This window comes from Bubalus kerabau, chromosome 2 (genome assembly GCF_029407905.1).
Source record: "Bubalus kerabau isolate K-KA32 ecotype Philippines breed swamp buffalo chromosome 2, PCC_UOA_SB_1v2, whole genome shotgun sequence".
NCBI lineage: Eukaryota > Metazoa > Chordata > Mammalia > Artiodactyla > Bovidae > Bubalus > Bubalus kerabau.
The window spans coordinates 114,248,511-114,262,550 of NC_073625.1; the positions used below are offsets into that span (position 1 = coordinate 114,248,511).

A 14,040-nucleotide genomic window follows, 5' to 3' on the forward strand; every position below is an offset into this window, starting at 1 on the left:
GGTCAGATGTGGCCGAAAAAGATGCAGTGTCCCTGCCCGCAAGGAGCTAACAGCCTTAGTGGTGAGAGCACCCAACGCTTGTGGAGCACTCCCTGTTTGCTGGCACTGTTCCGATCTGCCTATAAAGGTGTTATCTCACTGAGGCCTTAAGGGAACTCTTTGAGGCAGGTACTCTGATTCCCATTTTATAGCTAAGTCATGTCTGACGTTTTTGCAGCCCCATGAACTGTATCCTGCCAGTCTTCTCTGTCCATGAGATTTCCCAGTCAAGAATACTGGAGTGGGTTGCCATTTCCTTCTCCAGGGCATCTTCTCAACCCAGGGATCAAGCCCAGGTCTCCTGCATTGACAGGTGGGTTCTTTACCATTGAGCCACCATGGAAGCCCATGGCAGGCCCTCTAAGCTGACCCAATCTTCCTCTCCTCCTCACTTTTGCCATCCTTGTGTAATCTCCCAAAGTCTGAGCGTGGGCTGGATTTACCATCTCACTTCTAATGACTAGAATAGGATAAAAATTAACGAAAGTTGCTTCTGATACTGAGTCTTATAAAAGACGGTGGCTTCCATCTTGGGTGTTCTCTCGCTTTCTGGGATCACTGTCCCTGGGGGAAGCCAGCTGCCTGGTGGTGAGGCAGTCCTGTGGAGAGGCTCCAGTGAGTGAACTTGGTCATAGGTCCTGCCGCAAGAGAGCCTGGAGACGCCTGCAGCCTCGGATGATGTCTTGATGGCAACGTCATGAGAGACCCCATCCAGAACCTTGCAGGAAGCTGCTTGCACATCCCTGACCCTCAGAACCGTGAGATAGTAAATGTTTGTGGTTTTAAGCAGCCAAATGCTGGGGCACTCTGTTATGTAGCAATGGACGGCTAATCCACTCGCCCACACTCATGCACACAGAGCTGGAATTGGGACCCAGATGTGTCTGACTGCAAAGTCCCTGCTCTTAACCACTCCCAGTGCTGTTTTCCCCAGTCGTGGAGGGAACACGTCAATGCCTGAAGTGAGCTGAGACTACCTAGAACCGGTGATGAGGCCGAGAGCTGAGGAACTAACCTCAGGCAAGATTCTTAACCATTCTGTGCCTCAGTTATTTCATTATACAAACTGGGGATGATAATAATACTCAATTTCATAGGGTTGTCCTGAGGGTTAAATAAGTTTATACATGTGAAGCTCTTAGAACATAGTGAACATTCAAAAAGAGTTAACCACTATTAGTATTAGAAGAAATAATATATGCAAATATCAAATGAAATAAGATTTGGCTCAGCTCAGGCTCCTCTGAAAAACTGGTATTCTCATCTGCAAAATGAAGATAACACCATTATCATTTCTTGTCTTCAGCATTAGATGAACTAGCACAGTGCCTGGAACATACTAGAAGCTTAATAAATGGCACCTAAAGGATGATTAGAGATTTTCTTGTGGTTCAGTGGTAAAGAATCCATGTGCCAATGCAAACGTAGGAGACGCAGGTTCGAGCCCTACATCACGAAGTTCCCCTGGAAGAAGAAAGATCCCCACTCCAGTACTCTTGCCTGGGAAATCCCATGGACAGAGGAGCCTGGTGGGCTACAGTCTATGCAAAGAGTTGGACACGATTGAGTACGCACACACCCAAAATATGATTGTATTGACTAACAAAGTATGATTATACTGACGAACGTTCTAAGGGTGGTACATGGAGGATGGGTGAACAGTGAGAACTGTTATAGTCCAGGTCTTGTTGCCCCCACTCTTCTGAGACCCCTCACACTCCCTAGCACTGGGGTCTGGGAGCTGGCTGAAGGTGGAAGGCAAGGTGAGGATAGGAGGCAGAGAGCCTGTAGTTCATGGGAAACCACGAAGGGGCCTAGACCTGCCTCCTGGTCCTTGGGAATGAGCTCCTGAGCACTGAGCCAGCAGCTAATAGGTCCCTTAATGCTCCAATTATGGGATTATATTAACAGTCCCAAGAAGGAATTTGGTTCCATGAAAATCCCCAAGCCCCCGGGGCTGAAAGGCTTAATGAGTCCCAGCAACAAGGCCGCCACCATTTCTCATTCCAATTGGATCTCTGTAGAGATAGCATGGTTTGTGCTCAAAACACACTCCAAAAGAAATAAATAAGTAAATAATACAAAAAAGATGGGCCTTACTCTGCAGCCCTGTGTGGAAATGTTTGAGAAAATAATGACCATCTTTGTTCAAAGATTTGGAGATTTGGGAAACATGTTTGCATAACTTTGCCAATTTCTTGGCAAAAAAGAAACCACAAAGGAGAAAACACAAAACACATAGACCCCTGCTGCTACTACTGCTAAGTCGCTTCAGTCGTGTCCGACTCTGTGCGACCCCATAGACGGCAGCCCACCAGGCTCCCCCATCCCTGGGATTCTCCAGGCAAGAACACTGGAACGGGTTGCCATTTCCTTCTCCAGTGCATGAAAGTGGAAAGTGAAAGTTAAGTCGCTCAGTCGTGTCCGACTCTTAGCGACGCCATGGACTGCAGCCTATCAGGCTCCTCCATCCATGGGATTTTCCAGGCAAGAGTACTGGAGTGGGGTGCCATTGCATAGTCCCCCAAATGATACCAAAACACACTTTCTAAAAACCACAACTGCTGAGCGCCTCTAATGTTGCCTATCACTTGTTTTCAAACTGGGTTCCTCCGAGCTCCTCCACCCCCTATAAAAATCAGAGCTGCTCCCCTTTTGTTGGCCTCACATTTCAGGATTCAGATTCTGATTTTTTGGAAAAGGGTTTTTCCTACTTAAGAGACAAAAAAAAAAAAAAAAAGCTTTGAAATCTGCATTCTTCGGTCATCTCTAAGCTCCTGTCTAGTTCTGGTAACATTAGAGTCTGTGTTCAAAAGGAGGGAAAGGGGGATAAAGATGGCGTAGGAAACACAGGAGTCAGATCAAAGAAGACCTTCCCATAGAAAAGAGCATACCCACAATCACGAGTAAGGCAGAAGGTGTGCTGAGGAATGTTCTCTGGCATGGATCTTTGAGAAGAACAGCAGAAGGGCTTAGATGCAGGGAGGTGGATGGGTTGATTCCATGGCAGGAGGATCCCACGGCCCTGTGAAATTCCTACACAGGCTGAGCAATTCCTAGCTGGCCCTGCAGCAAGGCCCTGCAGACCGCAAGGTGCAGTCTGTCTTCCACACTTCTTTCCTTCTGCTTGAGTTGACTTCTCCCAGCTCTGCAACCTAAGCCAAGCACCCAACAAACCTCCAGGAGCGCCTACTACATGCCAAACCCTGTGTGAGTTCTGGAAATACTGCTGTGAACAAAGCAAGAGCCCCTGCCCTCTTGGAGTCTGTATTCTAGAAGGCACCACAGAACCTCACACACACATTTCGTGCCACCTGTACTAGGACTTGAAGAAAGAAATACGGAACAACAAGAACGACTGCAGGGAACTGGAAGCCAGAGGTTACTGAGTGGGGCTTCCTTAAGGATGGGTGTTTAAGATAAAATCTGAAAATGAGGTGGAGAGGGAAAGGGACCTGACTCCATGAAGGGAGCCATGGAGGGCCTTCTGGTCTTTGACTCTGGCATACATGCATGGGGAAGGTGCAGGTTTAGCTCATTCCCAATTTCTAGGTTAATGAATTCATCCCCTGGGTGGTCTCACTGTCTGGATTGGACTTCAGTCCCCTGGTTCCTGCTTCACAAACCTGAGTGTGCTTCAGAATCAGCTGGGCACTTGTGAAAACCAGGTCTCTGAACCCCACCCCTCAAATCTTGAATCAATGTTGATGAGACGGAAGCCATCCCAAACCACACTTGAGAAACACTGCCGTCTCAGGGGTAACCTCCCATCAGAGCCTCACTGGACACCCACCTGTCAAAGGCATTCGTGGCTCCCAGTGCGGCGTGATTCTGGCACCAAGCCACTCTCGGAGGAGGTGGCATCCCTTCCCTGCCCTCAGGCTCCTCAGCTGTTCTGCCTGGAGGGAGAGCAGGCTGGCCGGCCAGTTTCAGACCCTCACCCCCAGTATTTCTGTCTGCCTTCCACCAGCCCAGAGATGTGGTCCTGCTGACCAGGTAATTTGCCTGGTCAGGTGACAGGGCAGCAGGGAGGGGAGTTGGAGAGCTCTGCGGGCTCATTTTCCAGCTGGAACGATGTCTGGTTGAGGGAGCCAAAGGGAAGGATGTTAGGGAATGATTGCCTTCCTCCCCTGCTGGAGAGCCAACCCCACAGGAGGAAGGCCCAGCTGATGTTCAAGCTTTAGGATATAGGGAGCTTTGAGGCCCAGCAGCAGCAGCTGCCTGAAGCTTGCTCTATGACAGACTGCTTATTCCCAGTCATCTGCCTCTTCAGCAGAGAACAGAGTCAGTGCTGCAGATTCCCACCATGTCAGGGCTCTCAGAGACCCAGGAGAACAAGCTCACACCTGCTGGGTGGGCCTGGGTGTCGGCTCCACAAGATCTTGTCTGTCTCTGCCTTGTTCGTGGGCCCATCCTCAGCACCTAATGCAGGATCCAGCCTGGAAGAGATGTTCCCCAATGTTTGCTGAATGATGGTAGGAGAGGAGGAGCTAGAATGCAGCAGTTAAGAGCATAGGGGGACTTCATTGGTGGTGCGGTGGTTAAGATTCCATGGTTCCACTGTAGGTGGCATGGGTTCAATCCCTGGTCCGGGAACTAAGATCCCACATGCCACGCAGTGCTGCAAAAAAAAAAAAAAAAAAAAAAAGCATGGGCTCTGCTGCTGCTGCTAAGTTGCTTCAGTCGTATCCGACTCTGTGCAACCCCATAGACAGCAGCCCACCAGGTTCCCCCATCCCTGGGATTCTCCAGGCAAGAAGACTGGAGTGGGTTGCCATTTCCTTCTCCAGTGCATAAAAGTGAAAAGTGAAAGTGAAGCCGCTCAGTCGTGTCTGACTCTTCGCCACCCCATGGACTGCAGCCCACCAGGCTCCTCCCATGGGATTTTCCAGGCATGAGTGCTGGAGTGGGTATGGGCTCTAGAGCAGCATAAACCTGGTTTCAAATCCTGACTCTGAATTTGCCAGCTGTGCGTCTTGGGCAAGTTCCCAGCCTGTCAGAGCCTCATCCTCTTCACCTGTGGATCAGTGACAGGTAATGACAGCATCTACCTCACGGGGCCCCCAGAAGAGCAAGTGAGACCAGGTCTGGAGGTATCAGTGCAGACAGTGGCCATAGTGCCCAGTGAACCTCAGCTTCTTGTGTTGTGGAAGGAACCCGGGATGTGTAGTCTTGAGAAGGCCTTGGTGTGTGAGGGCAGGGGAGGGGAGGGGATAGAGGCCAGGGCTCCAAAGGGGCTTCCTCAAAGGAGGCTGGCTGGTTGTGGTTTAATCTCACCAAGAAGGGAGGCTGAGGAAACTGTCCTCTTACGTGAGAACTCAGAATGCGGCTGGATGAGAGAAGAGCTTCACAGTGAGAATGGAGCCCAAGGGTGGCTGCAGCCCATGGAGGTCTTGCAGGGGTTCCTCGGGGTACTTCTCTCTTCTGGAAGTGACGGCGGCCCAGCGTTGAGGCACACCTTGTGTGGCTTTTCTCTCTGTGGCTTCCTGCCTCCTCCCAGCCCAGCTTTCTGACTGGAACCGAGGAGCCAGAAGCATCTCTGTGGTGCTTGTCACTCTAGAAACCAGGGACAGGAGGCACAGAAGGAACAAGAGACCTGAGGATGGTGGGGGAAGGAACAGGTGAGCTAGTGGCTGAGCTGCTGGCTGGAGCCGGGCGTCAGGGCGGGTAGGGGCAGGGTGGACTTCCCTGGAGTGAACCCAGGCACCCAGCGGAGGCTCTGAGGTCATCCCAGCCATCCCCCAGCTCTGGAGCCAGATGACCCCTCCCCGACCCCAGGCACGTAGAGGGGACTGACCCCCTCTGAGGCTTTTAGAGTCCGGTGCAGCGTGCTTGTTACATGGGCGTCAATCAGCAGGGCTGATGGAGAGGAGCCTCTTGGCCCAGGACAGCAGGGCTCAGGATGAGACACTTCTCAGCAGCAGCTGAAAGGGTGACTCTGGCCAGGGACCCACTTCCATTGTGAATGCGGGGCTGCACCGCCCCCCACCTCCTCCAACTGTGAAAACAGACATGAGCAGTGGGCCTTCAGTTCAGTTCAATCGCTCAGTCGTGTCCGATTCTTTGCGACCCCATGAATCGCAGCACACCAGGCCATCCTGTCCATCACCAACTCCCAGAGTTCACTCAGACTCACGTCCATCAAGTCAGTGATGCCATCCAGCCATCTCATCCTCTGTCGTCCCCTTCTCCTCCTGCCCCCAATCCCTCCCAGCATCAGAGTCTTTTCCAATGAGTCAGCTCTTCACATGTGGTGGCCAAAGTACTGGAGTTTCAGCTTTAGCATCATTCCTTCCAAAGAAATCCCAGGGCTGATCTCCTTCAGAATGGACTGGTTGGATCTCCTTGCAGTGGGCCTTAGAAGGTTTTTCTGTTTTGTTTTGTTTTTGTTCAAGGGGGTAGTGTAGACAGTACACAGAGTTAAGCAATATAATTAAGTGAAACTAATAACAAAATTAATCTGCCACCTAATTATATACATACTGCTACTATGCTACATAATAATTAGTAGTAAATAGTAAACAAGCCAAACAAAGGTGATGTGCTTTAACACAGCCAGGCCAGTGGTTATGGCCTGTCTCTTGTTCTGTTTCCATTCCCGGATGTGTCATGGCTCTGGGCTAAGAGCTTACTTGACACCAGGTACTGTTCCATCATATGTGATTACTGACACCTGTTTTACCCATTTGGACAGCTCCCCCAGCCTGGAGCTGTCCTTCCATGATCCTATCACTGCAGGACACACCAGAGTCCCCCTCAAGAGACGGAGTGCTCGGCTGTACGTTTAGCTCCTTTACTTCTGATTTGACCTTCAGGCTGCCTTCCTCCTTCAATTTATCAACAAATATCTGTGCCCCACTCCCACATGGCAGGCTCTGTATCAGATGCTAGAGAGACAGAGGTGAGGGTATCAGTAACATTGTCGGGAGAAAACAAACATTTGGGCTCGTGATGATGAGATATGTTTTCTCTGTGACGTCTCCACACGTGGGATATTTTCATACAACTCAAAAAAGGTTGTTCTTTAAAAAGATGAATAAGATCTAGTATTTTAAAAGGAGCCAGTGGGTCGGCAGAGGAGACCAGCCTGCATCCTGCCTGGTACAGGTCCTGGGATAAAGCTGGAGGGATCTGCAGAGGCCATGGAACAGCAGTGACTCTTGTTAGCTGAGAGAGGAGGGGGTGGGTGCAGCTCAGAGCAAGCTGCACCCAGCAGCGTTTGGAAGGATGAGGGGTTATAGCAGTTAGTGCTGACTGACCACTTACAGGGTGCTGGGTCCTGCTATAAGCTCTGTGTCTGCCTTAACCCACGTGATCCTCATCGCATTGTGGGGCAGGTCTACTGTTGTCCCATTATACAGAGGAGGCAACTGAGTGTAGCAGGTTGAATGATGTCCCTCAGAAAGATATGTCCAAGTACTACCCCCTGGTCCCTGTGAATGTGGCCTTATTTGGAAATAAGGTCTGCAAATATAATTAAGGATTAAGATATTTTGAGAACAAAATGAGATTATGATCTGCCCTGGAGATGAGATCATTTGGGACTTGGGATGGGCTTTGAATCCAATGACTGGTGTTCCTATGGGAGAAAGGAAAGGAGACAGGGATGTGAGACGATAACATGGGGGAGAAGGCCTTGTGAAGACAGAAGCAAAGACTAGAGTTCTGGGGCCATAAGCCCAAGGCAACTAAAGCCCCCAGAAGCTAGAAGAGACATGTGAGGATGGTCTGTGAGAGCCTTGGGAGAGAGCGCAGTCCTATTCAGAGCTGGCTGAAGCCTGTGCTGCAATGGGCTGTCCTCTGGAGAGCCTGGGCCACTGTGAGTGATCCCCCTGGGCCCCCAAAGTCCTTCAGATGCAGATCAAGGGCGAGTAAGCCACCTCCCTTCACTGCATGGCCATCAGTGGACCCCAGGAACCTGGTTCCAGACTTGCCAGCCCCTGTGGTGCATGCTCAGCCCACCAGGAATAGCCTGGCTTCAAGACTGAGCAGGGCCTGTGGTTGCTGTGTGTGTGAAGGAGTGCTTCTCTGAGCCTCTAAGTGAAGAGGTTGGATTCCTGCTTGGGGGAAAGATCTTGCTGTTTTCTCCACTGGCTGCAAACCTGGGCGCCAGTCCTGCAGGGGAGAAGGGAGGCTCACTGGGCAGGCTTGTCTGGACCTATAATCAGCGATCAGGAGGCTCCTGGCCACTTAGACGGCAGGGCTTCCAGTGGGGCAGGCCAGGCCTTCTCGGGGCTTGGCAAGGGGTGTGGTTCTGCAGCTCCACCGTGTCCTCACTCCTTTGTCCTGATTCTCAGAGAAGGCTGGGGACTGTTTGCTTCTCCTTGGGGAAGCCAGGTCATAATGGAGCAGGAGAGGGACTTTAGTGCTTGCATGGGAGATGGGAGCAGTGATCAAGGCCTGGGGAACCCAAAAGATGGGGAATGACAGGATTTAGAGGGCTTGTGGAATAGAGATTGTACTGCTTGTTTTAAGGCCCCTGAGTGCTTGGGAGCTAACACAGGGGCACAAGGGGCTCAAGAAACCACTGGGAGCCCCAAGCAGCAGCCAGAGTTCCTGGAGGAACTACCCTTCAGGGGTGTGGAGTGCCCGCTCTGGGCTCTGCAGGGCTAGGGGTGTTGTCAGAGAGTCAGCATCCAAGCAGATCTCTCTTCTTTGCTTCTGCCCTCCGCCTACTGGCCCCACCTGGCATGACTTCCCCTTCCAGAAGAACTACTGCACTCCCGCCAGCATCCAAGCAAGGAGGCCACGGGGCTCTACTGTGTCTGGTTCTGAGCATGTTCTTTCTGTGAGTGAAGGTCTCCTGTCATTGCCCCTGGGGGGCAGAAGAGGCCCTCCAGGCTCTTCGAAGGGGACCCAGGCTGCTGGGTTGCAAGGAGCTGCCTCGGGCATTTGAGGGAAATCCTTTTGGCTGGGACTGAGCAGGATGACAACAATGAAGGAGAGAGATGGGGGGATTTTTCATTTTGTGGGTATTTGAGTGGGCTACTTTATGTTTCTCTGCGACTGCAAAGGAAAGAGGACTCAGGGATTGACTTGAGAATGAGAGGGGGTTAGTTCTTCATGATGGTCAAACCCAGGCACTTGCCTGTTGCTAGGCATGCATCACATGGTGTTCACTGGTCACCATCTCAGGAACCGGGTTGGGGGCTGCAGCTGGAGATGAGTTCAGATGGTGAGAGAGGGTCTGTTGTTGTTCAGTGACTCCGTCAGGTTTGACTCTTTGTGACCCCATGGACTGCAACATGCCAGGCTTCCCTGTCCTTCACTATCTCCCAGAGTTTGCTCAAACTCATGTCCATTGAGTCGATGAACCCATCCAACCATCTCATCTTCTGTCCCCCTTTCCTTCCTGCCTTCAATCTTGATGAGTTGGCTCTTCACATCAGGTGTCCAAAGTACTGGAGCTTTCGCTTCAGCATCACTACTTCTAGTGAATATTCAGGGTTGATTTCCATTAGAATTGACTGATTTGATCTCTTTGCTGTCCAGGGTACCCTCAAGAGTCTTCTCCAGCACCACAGTTAGAAAGCATCAGTTCTTTGGCATTCAGAGAGTGGGGCTGGGGGCTCCTATAGCCTTGGAGCAACAGTAAAAGCAATATAATCAGTGTAGTCATGAAGTATGCAGGATTTCTCTTTATGTTCAGGCTCTGCCACTCACCTGCCAGGTGACTTTGGCTCAGTTGCTTACCCTTTCTATGTCTCAGTTTCATCATCTATAAAATGGGAGTCTAGCAGTATTGACTTCATAGAACTCTTGGGAGAAATACACAGCTTAATATACATGAAAAATATGAACAGTGCCTGGCATGCTGTAAGAGCTAAATATTGGCTAATGTTACTGTCCATGGGTTGCCCTTGCATTAGGGACCAGCACATGGGTTAGTCATTCTGCATTTGGAGGAAGTGTCTCTGGGTTTTGATACTCGTGGGTTCCCTGGGAACATTTCCATCATAGGAATACCATCAAAAATCTACCCTGGGGCAACGCTGCCTGAGGGCAGATGACATCCTGGGGAGATGGGGTGGGCACAGGCCAGATCCTCTACAGAGCCCAGTGCACTTTCACCAAGCTGGTGCCTCCCAGGTGGGGGAGAGGTGGTTACCTTCACCCTGGCCTTGGTCAGGCCTCTGCTGATGGTTTCTTCAGTCTGTGATTGGGCTCCAGTGTCAAGACCCCAGGTGGATGTGCCTACAGCCCTGGGCAGGCACTGGAGCTGGTCATTTGGGGAAGGAGGGGAACCGTGGTTGAGTCCTTGGCTTGTCCTGCTGGACTGGCTTCTTGGCATACAGCCCAGCCTGGGCCTGAGCAGTATCCTCCAATGTCCTCCAACCAGATGAGACTCATCATTTAGGGGAGCTCTTTCCTTGGGGACCAGAGGCACCGCCACCCCTGGGCACCCCTGGGGAGCAGCCAGGCACTTGGACTCCTTCCTTCCTAGGACCACAAGGTGGGGAAGTGGCTGAGGTTCCCACAGCCTCTGCTCTGCCCTCCACTGAAGCACACTCAAGCCCCGTCAGTCATTTAATGTGCAGGGCGATGACTCATTTAATCCTCCCAGCAACCCCACAAACTAGGTATTATTTCATCCCCATCTTGTATGCCAAAGACACTCAGGGAAATGGTGAGGGCAGAAAGTGGAGCAGGAATCAGGCTCAGGCCTGACCCTGAAGCTCCACGATGCATTCTCTCTAAGGAATCAGGCAGGGATTGGGGAGATTGGTGCGGGGTGAAAATAGAACCACACAAACCAATAATATAGGGCACTGCAGAGGGGTGGGGAGAAAAAGGAGATAAATTCAGGAGACTGAGGATTGTGAGAATGAGAAATTAGAGGAAAAGAGGGAAAAATTACATCTCCTTTGTGTCTCTTTGGCAGGGGGTATACACCTGCCTTATACCTGCTGTATACAGGTACCTCCAGGTGTAGGCCTGCTAGAGTAGGAGACCCTAGATGTGTGGGGCTACCTGTCTGAAACACAAACGAACACGTGGCCTAGCAGGGTGGCCCAGAGAACCCTCCTGTCTGAAGAGGGATCACGTGTAACCACATAAGCCCTGCAGGGCTAGGCCAGAAAACGCCAGGTCTTTTTTTTTTTTAAGAGAAGCAGGAAATCAACTTTTTTAATGTCAACACTCTTAATTTAAAGACGTTAGTAACCAAAACAGTTTAGAATATCATTTTAGAAAAAGGAAAAATTAAAAAAAAAAAAAAGTTCAGCTCATAGATTGCCAGGATGCAACCTCAGCTTTACTGCACTTATTTCCATGAGGGTCTCGTCATCAAATTGTGAGCCTCCCCAGGGCTTACAACTGCGGGAGGAGCAGTGTGCCCTGGAGGGGATTGAGAATTGAGGGCTGTGAGAAAGAAGCACACAGATTTGTAGAAAGGAACCAGACTGAGTCAGACCGATGCATTGCCAAAAAGATACAAGAGAGGTACGTTGCCTTTGACCCTGGAGGTACCTTGTACATCTTCTCTGTGGCCACTGTGCTCCCAGGGCCCTGGGCTCCGTGCGGAGTACTCGAAACTGCGGGTGCCAGAGGGCTGAGAGGGGCAGAGAGGGAGGGTTGCTTGGAGGCGGTGGGAAGCTGCTCTGCCTGGCTGCTGAGAAGTGAATCACATTTCCATGTGATGGGTGCAGTTCACACTTTGTAAGGGAACAAGGAGCAACCGGAGCCTGACTTTTCTAAATATACCAGGCAAGGCAACTTGCCTGGCTCTGAATTGAGATTCCTGACAGGAGGCTGGGCGAGCCTTGGATCCAGCGTTTGCAGGTTGCATCCTGGGCTCTGCTTCTCCAGCAGGGGGAAGAGGGGCTGATGCTGGGAGCTGGGACTTGCAGAAGGTGCCACCAACTTCCATTCTTGGGTAAATACCTATGGAAACTCTGGGGTACCCTCTTGGGCCTGTACAACCAGGGGGCTTCTGTGGCCAGATGAGACCCCCTCTAACCCCAAGGCAGATTCCTCCTCCTGTTGTCTTCAGCCTTCATAGGTCTGCCTGGCACAGACCACCACCACAGACCACCCCCCTACCCCCGTTGTGTCCTTCAGGCTTCCAGGTATGGGCAGTGTCTGTGACATCCTTTCCAGAGCCTGGGAGGGTCGATCTCCCCCAGTTCTCCAATCTCCTTGTAAGTCTACACCTGATACAGTGTTGGGAGCTGAGGCTCTGCCTCCATGGATAGGGACTTCAAGTCCCTGGAAGGAGCATGAAATGCCATCACTGCACACCCGGAAGTGGCCTGCAGGGCCGTGCTGCAGGCTGGGAACACGGGTTCCAGTTCTGCCACTGACCACCTGTGTGCCCTTCTCTCCTTGGAACTAGTTTCCAACTTGGGACAAGTGGAGCCTTGAGGTGACGATGCTAGTCTGAGGCCTCTCCCGGTTCTGACAGGTCACCGTTCCCTCATGTGCGACGTGGGCAGGAGGTTTGGGAAGGTATGAGGTGGGTGGTGTTCAGTGACAGCTCTCCACGGAGCGGGTGGGGAGGTTCATCTTCTCCTGACTTTGGGTATGAACTGAAGCAGCCCCAAGCCTCTGGCAGGCTGTGATCAGTGTCTGGAGCTTTCAACCTGGTCAGCTATCCTAAGGCTGGGGAGAAGTGGCAGAGATAAGCAAGGAGATATAGGCTTTAGGCTGTGGACAGAGATGCCCATGGCATGCGGGCACGGTGGGCCAGGCCCAGTCCAGCTCTGGGGAGGAGCTCTGGCCTCTGCTGCAGATAAGAAACCAGCAGGCCTGCGAGAATCCTTTGTAACCAGACTTTTAGCTGTCAACAGCTTTGCTGGAGAAGTGACTAAAGAAAAGGCTGAGTCTGGGTGGGGAGGGGCTGGGGGGGGCAGTGTTAAGTTTAGACCCCAGGGCTCAGACCAGAGGTGTCAGATAGGGTGCTGCAGGCTGTAACCTGGGAGGTGAGACCCCTTCCTGGATTTTAACCTCCCACTGGGCTTCTTGAGGGATCCAGTCCAAGGGGTTTCCAGGGGACCTCAAGGTGCCAGGAAGGCTGAAAGTCTCTAAGGAGCCAGCAGCTGTGCCCTTTGAGAGGTTTTCTGGGTGAGACACCTCCTGCCCCCACCAAGGCCCCTGTGTTCTGGGGAGCAAGAAGGCAAGGTGGTGGTTGGAAACGGCCATGGGCTTCAGGGTCTGTGGGGTCTGAATCCAGTCCTGCCTCTGCCACTGCTCAGAGGCCTAGGCCCCTCCAAACACATGACCTTCCTGTTTCTCTAAAGAATTTACTGGTATCTGAAATGCCCTGTTTAATCACTTATGTTTCCTGCCAATCCCCCAAACCCTAGTGTGAGGCAGGGCACTGAGAAATACAGTGGTGTACAAGCCGGGGAGTCCCCGCCTTGTGGAGTCTGTAGTCTCAGCAGGCGAACAGGTGAGGGAAGATGGCGGTGGGAACCTGGAGGGCCATGTGGGCAGTCACAGGTCTTCACGAGTGATACTGTTTCGTGAAGCATACTTCACTGTTACCTGAAATTCTCATTTTGCCAGTCTCCTGATTTTTCTGCCCTCCTCCCCCCGCTCCCCTGCTCCACTGTGGTAGCACCAGGAGGTGCACCAGGGCAGGTCCTAGGACCTCGGGCAGGCACTTCCCGGTGGCCATGCCGCAGACACTCCTGAAGGACAGTGAGGAGTTCCCGGGAGGAGAGGGAGAGTCTTAGCAGAGGGAATGTGGGTACAAAGGGCAGGAGGTGAGAGCCAGGTACCCTGAGGGCCTGATAGGCCTTCATGAATGTGGGGTGCAGAAGGACAGAGGAGGAGCGGACAACAGTCTCAGAAGGTCACTGGGTCATGTTCATGGGTCTGGATTCATACCAAGAATGACAGGGAGGGACTGAAGGCTGAAACAGAGACTGACATGATAATACCTGCATTTTAAAAGGAGACTTCGGCTGCTGTATTAAGAATGGATCTGAGGGGAGGGCAAGTGTGGAAGCCAGGAGCTGGCTGGGAGGTTACTACTGCTGCTGCTGTCCAGCTGAGACG

General features: G+C 51.8%; 1 long non-coding RNA gene across 1 annotated transcript in view; it reads left to right on the top strand.

The window, feature by feature from the left end:
- The first annotated feature begins 230 nt into the window (after positions 1-230).
- LOC129643626 (uncharacterized) overlaps positions 231-14,040 on the top strand; it is a 45,436-nt gene continuing 31,626 nt past the window's right edge. The window contains exons 1-2 of the long non-coding RNA XR_008710410.1: positions 231-352; positions 675-805. This is a non-coding gene — a long non-coding RNA (uncharacterized LOC129643626). The remainder of the gene's footprint in view (positions 353-674; positions 806-14,040) is intronic.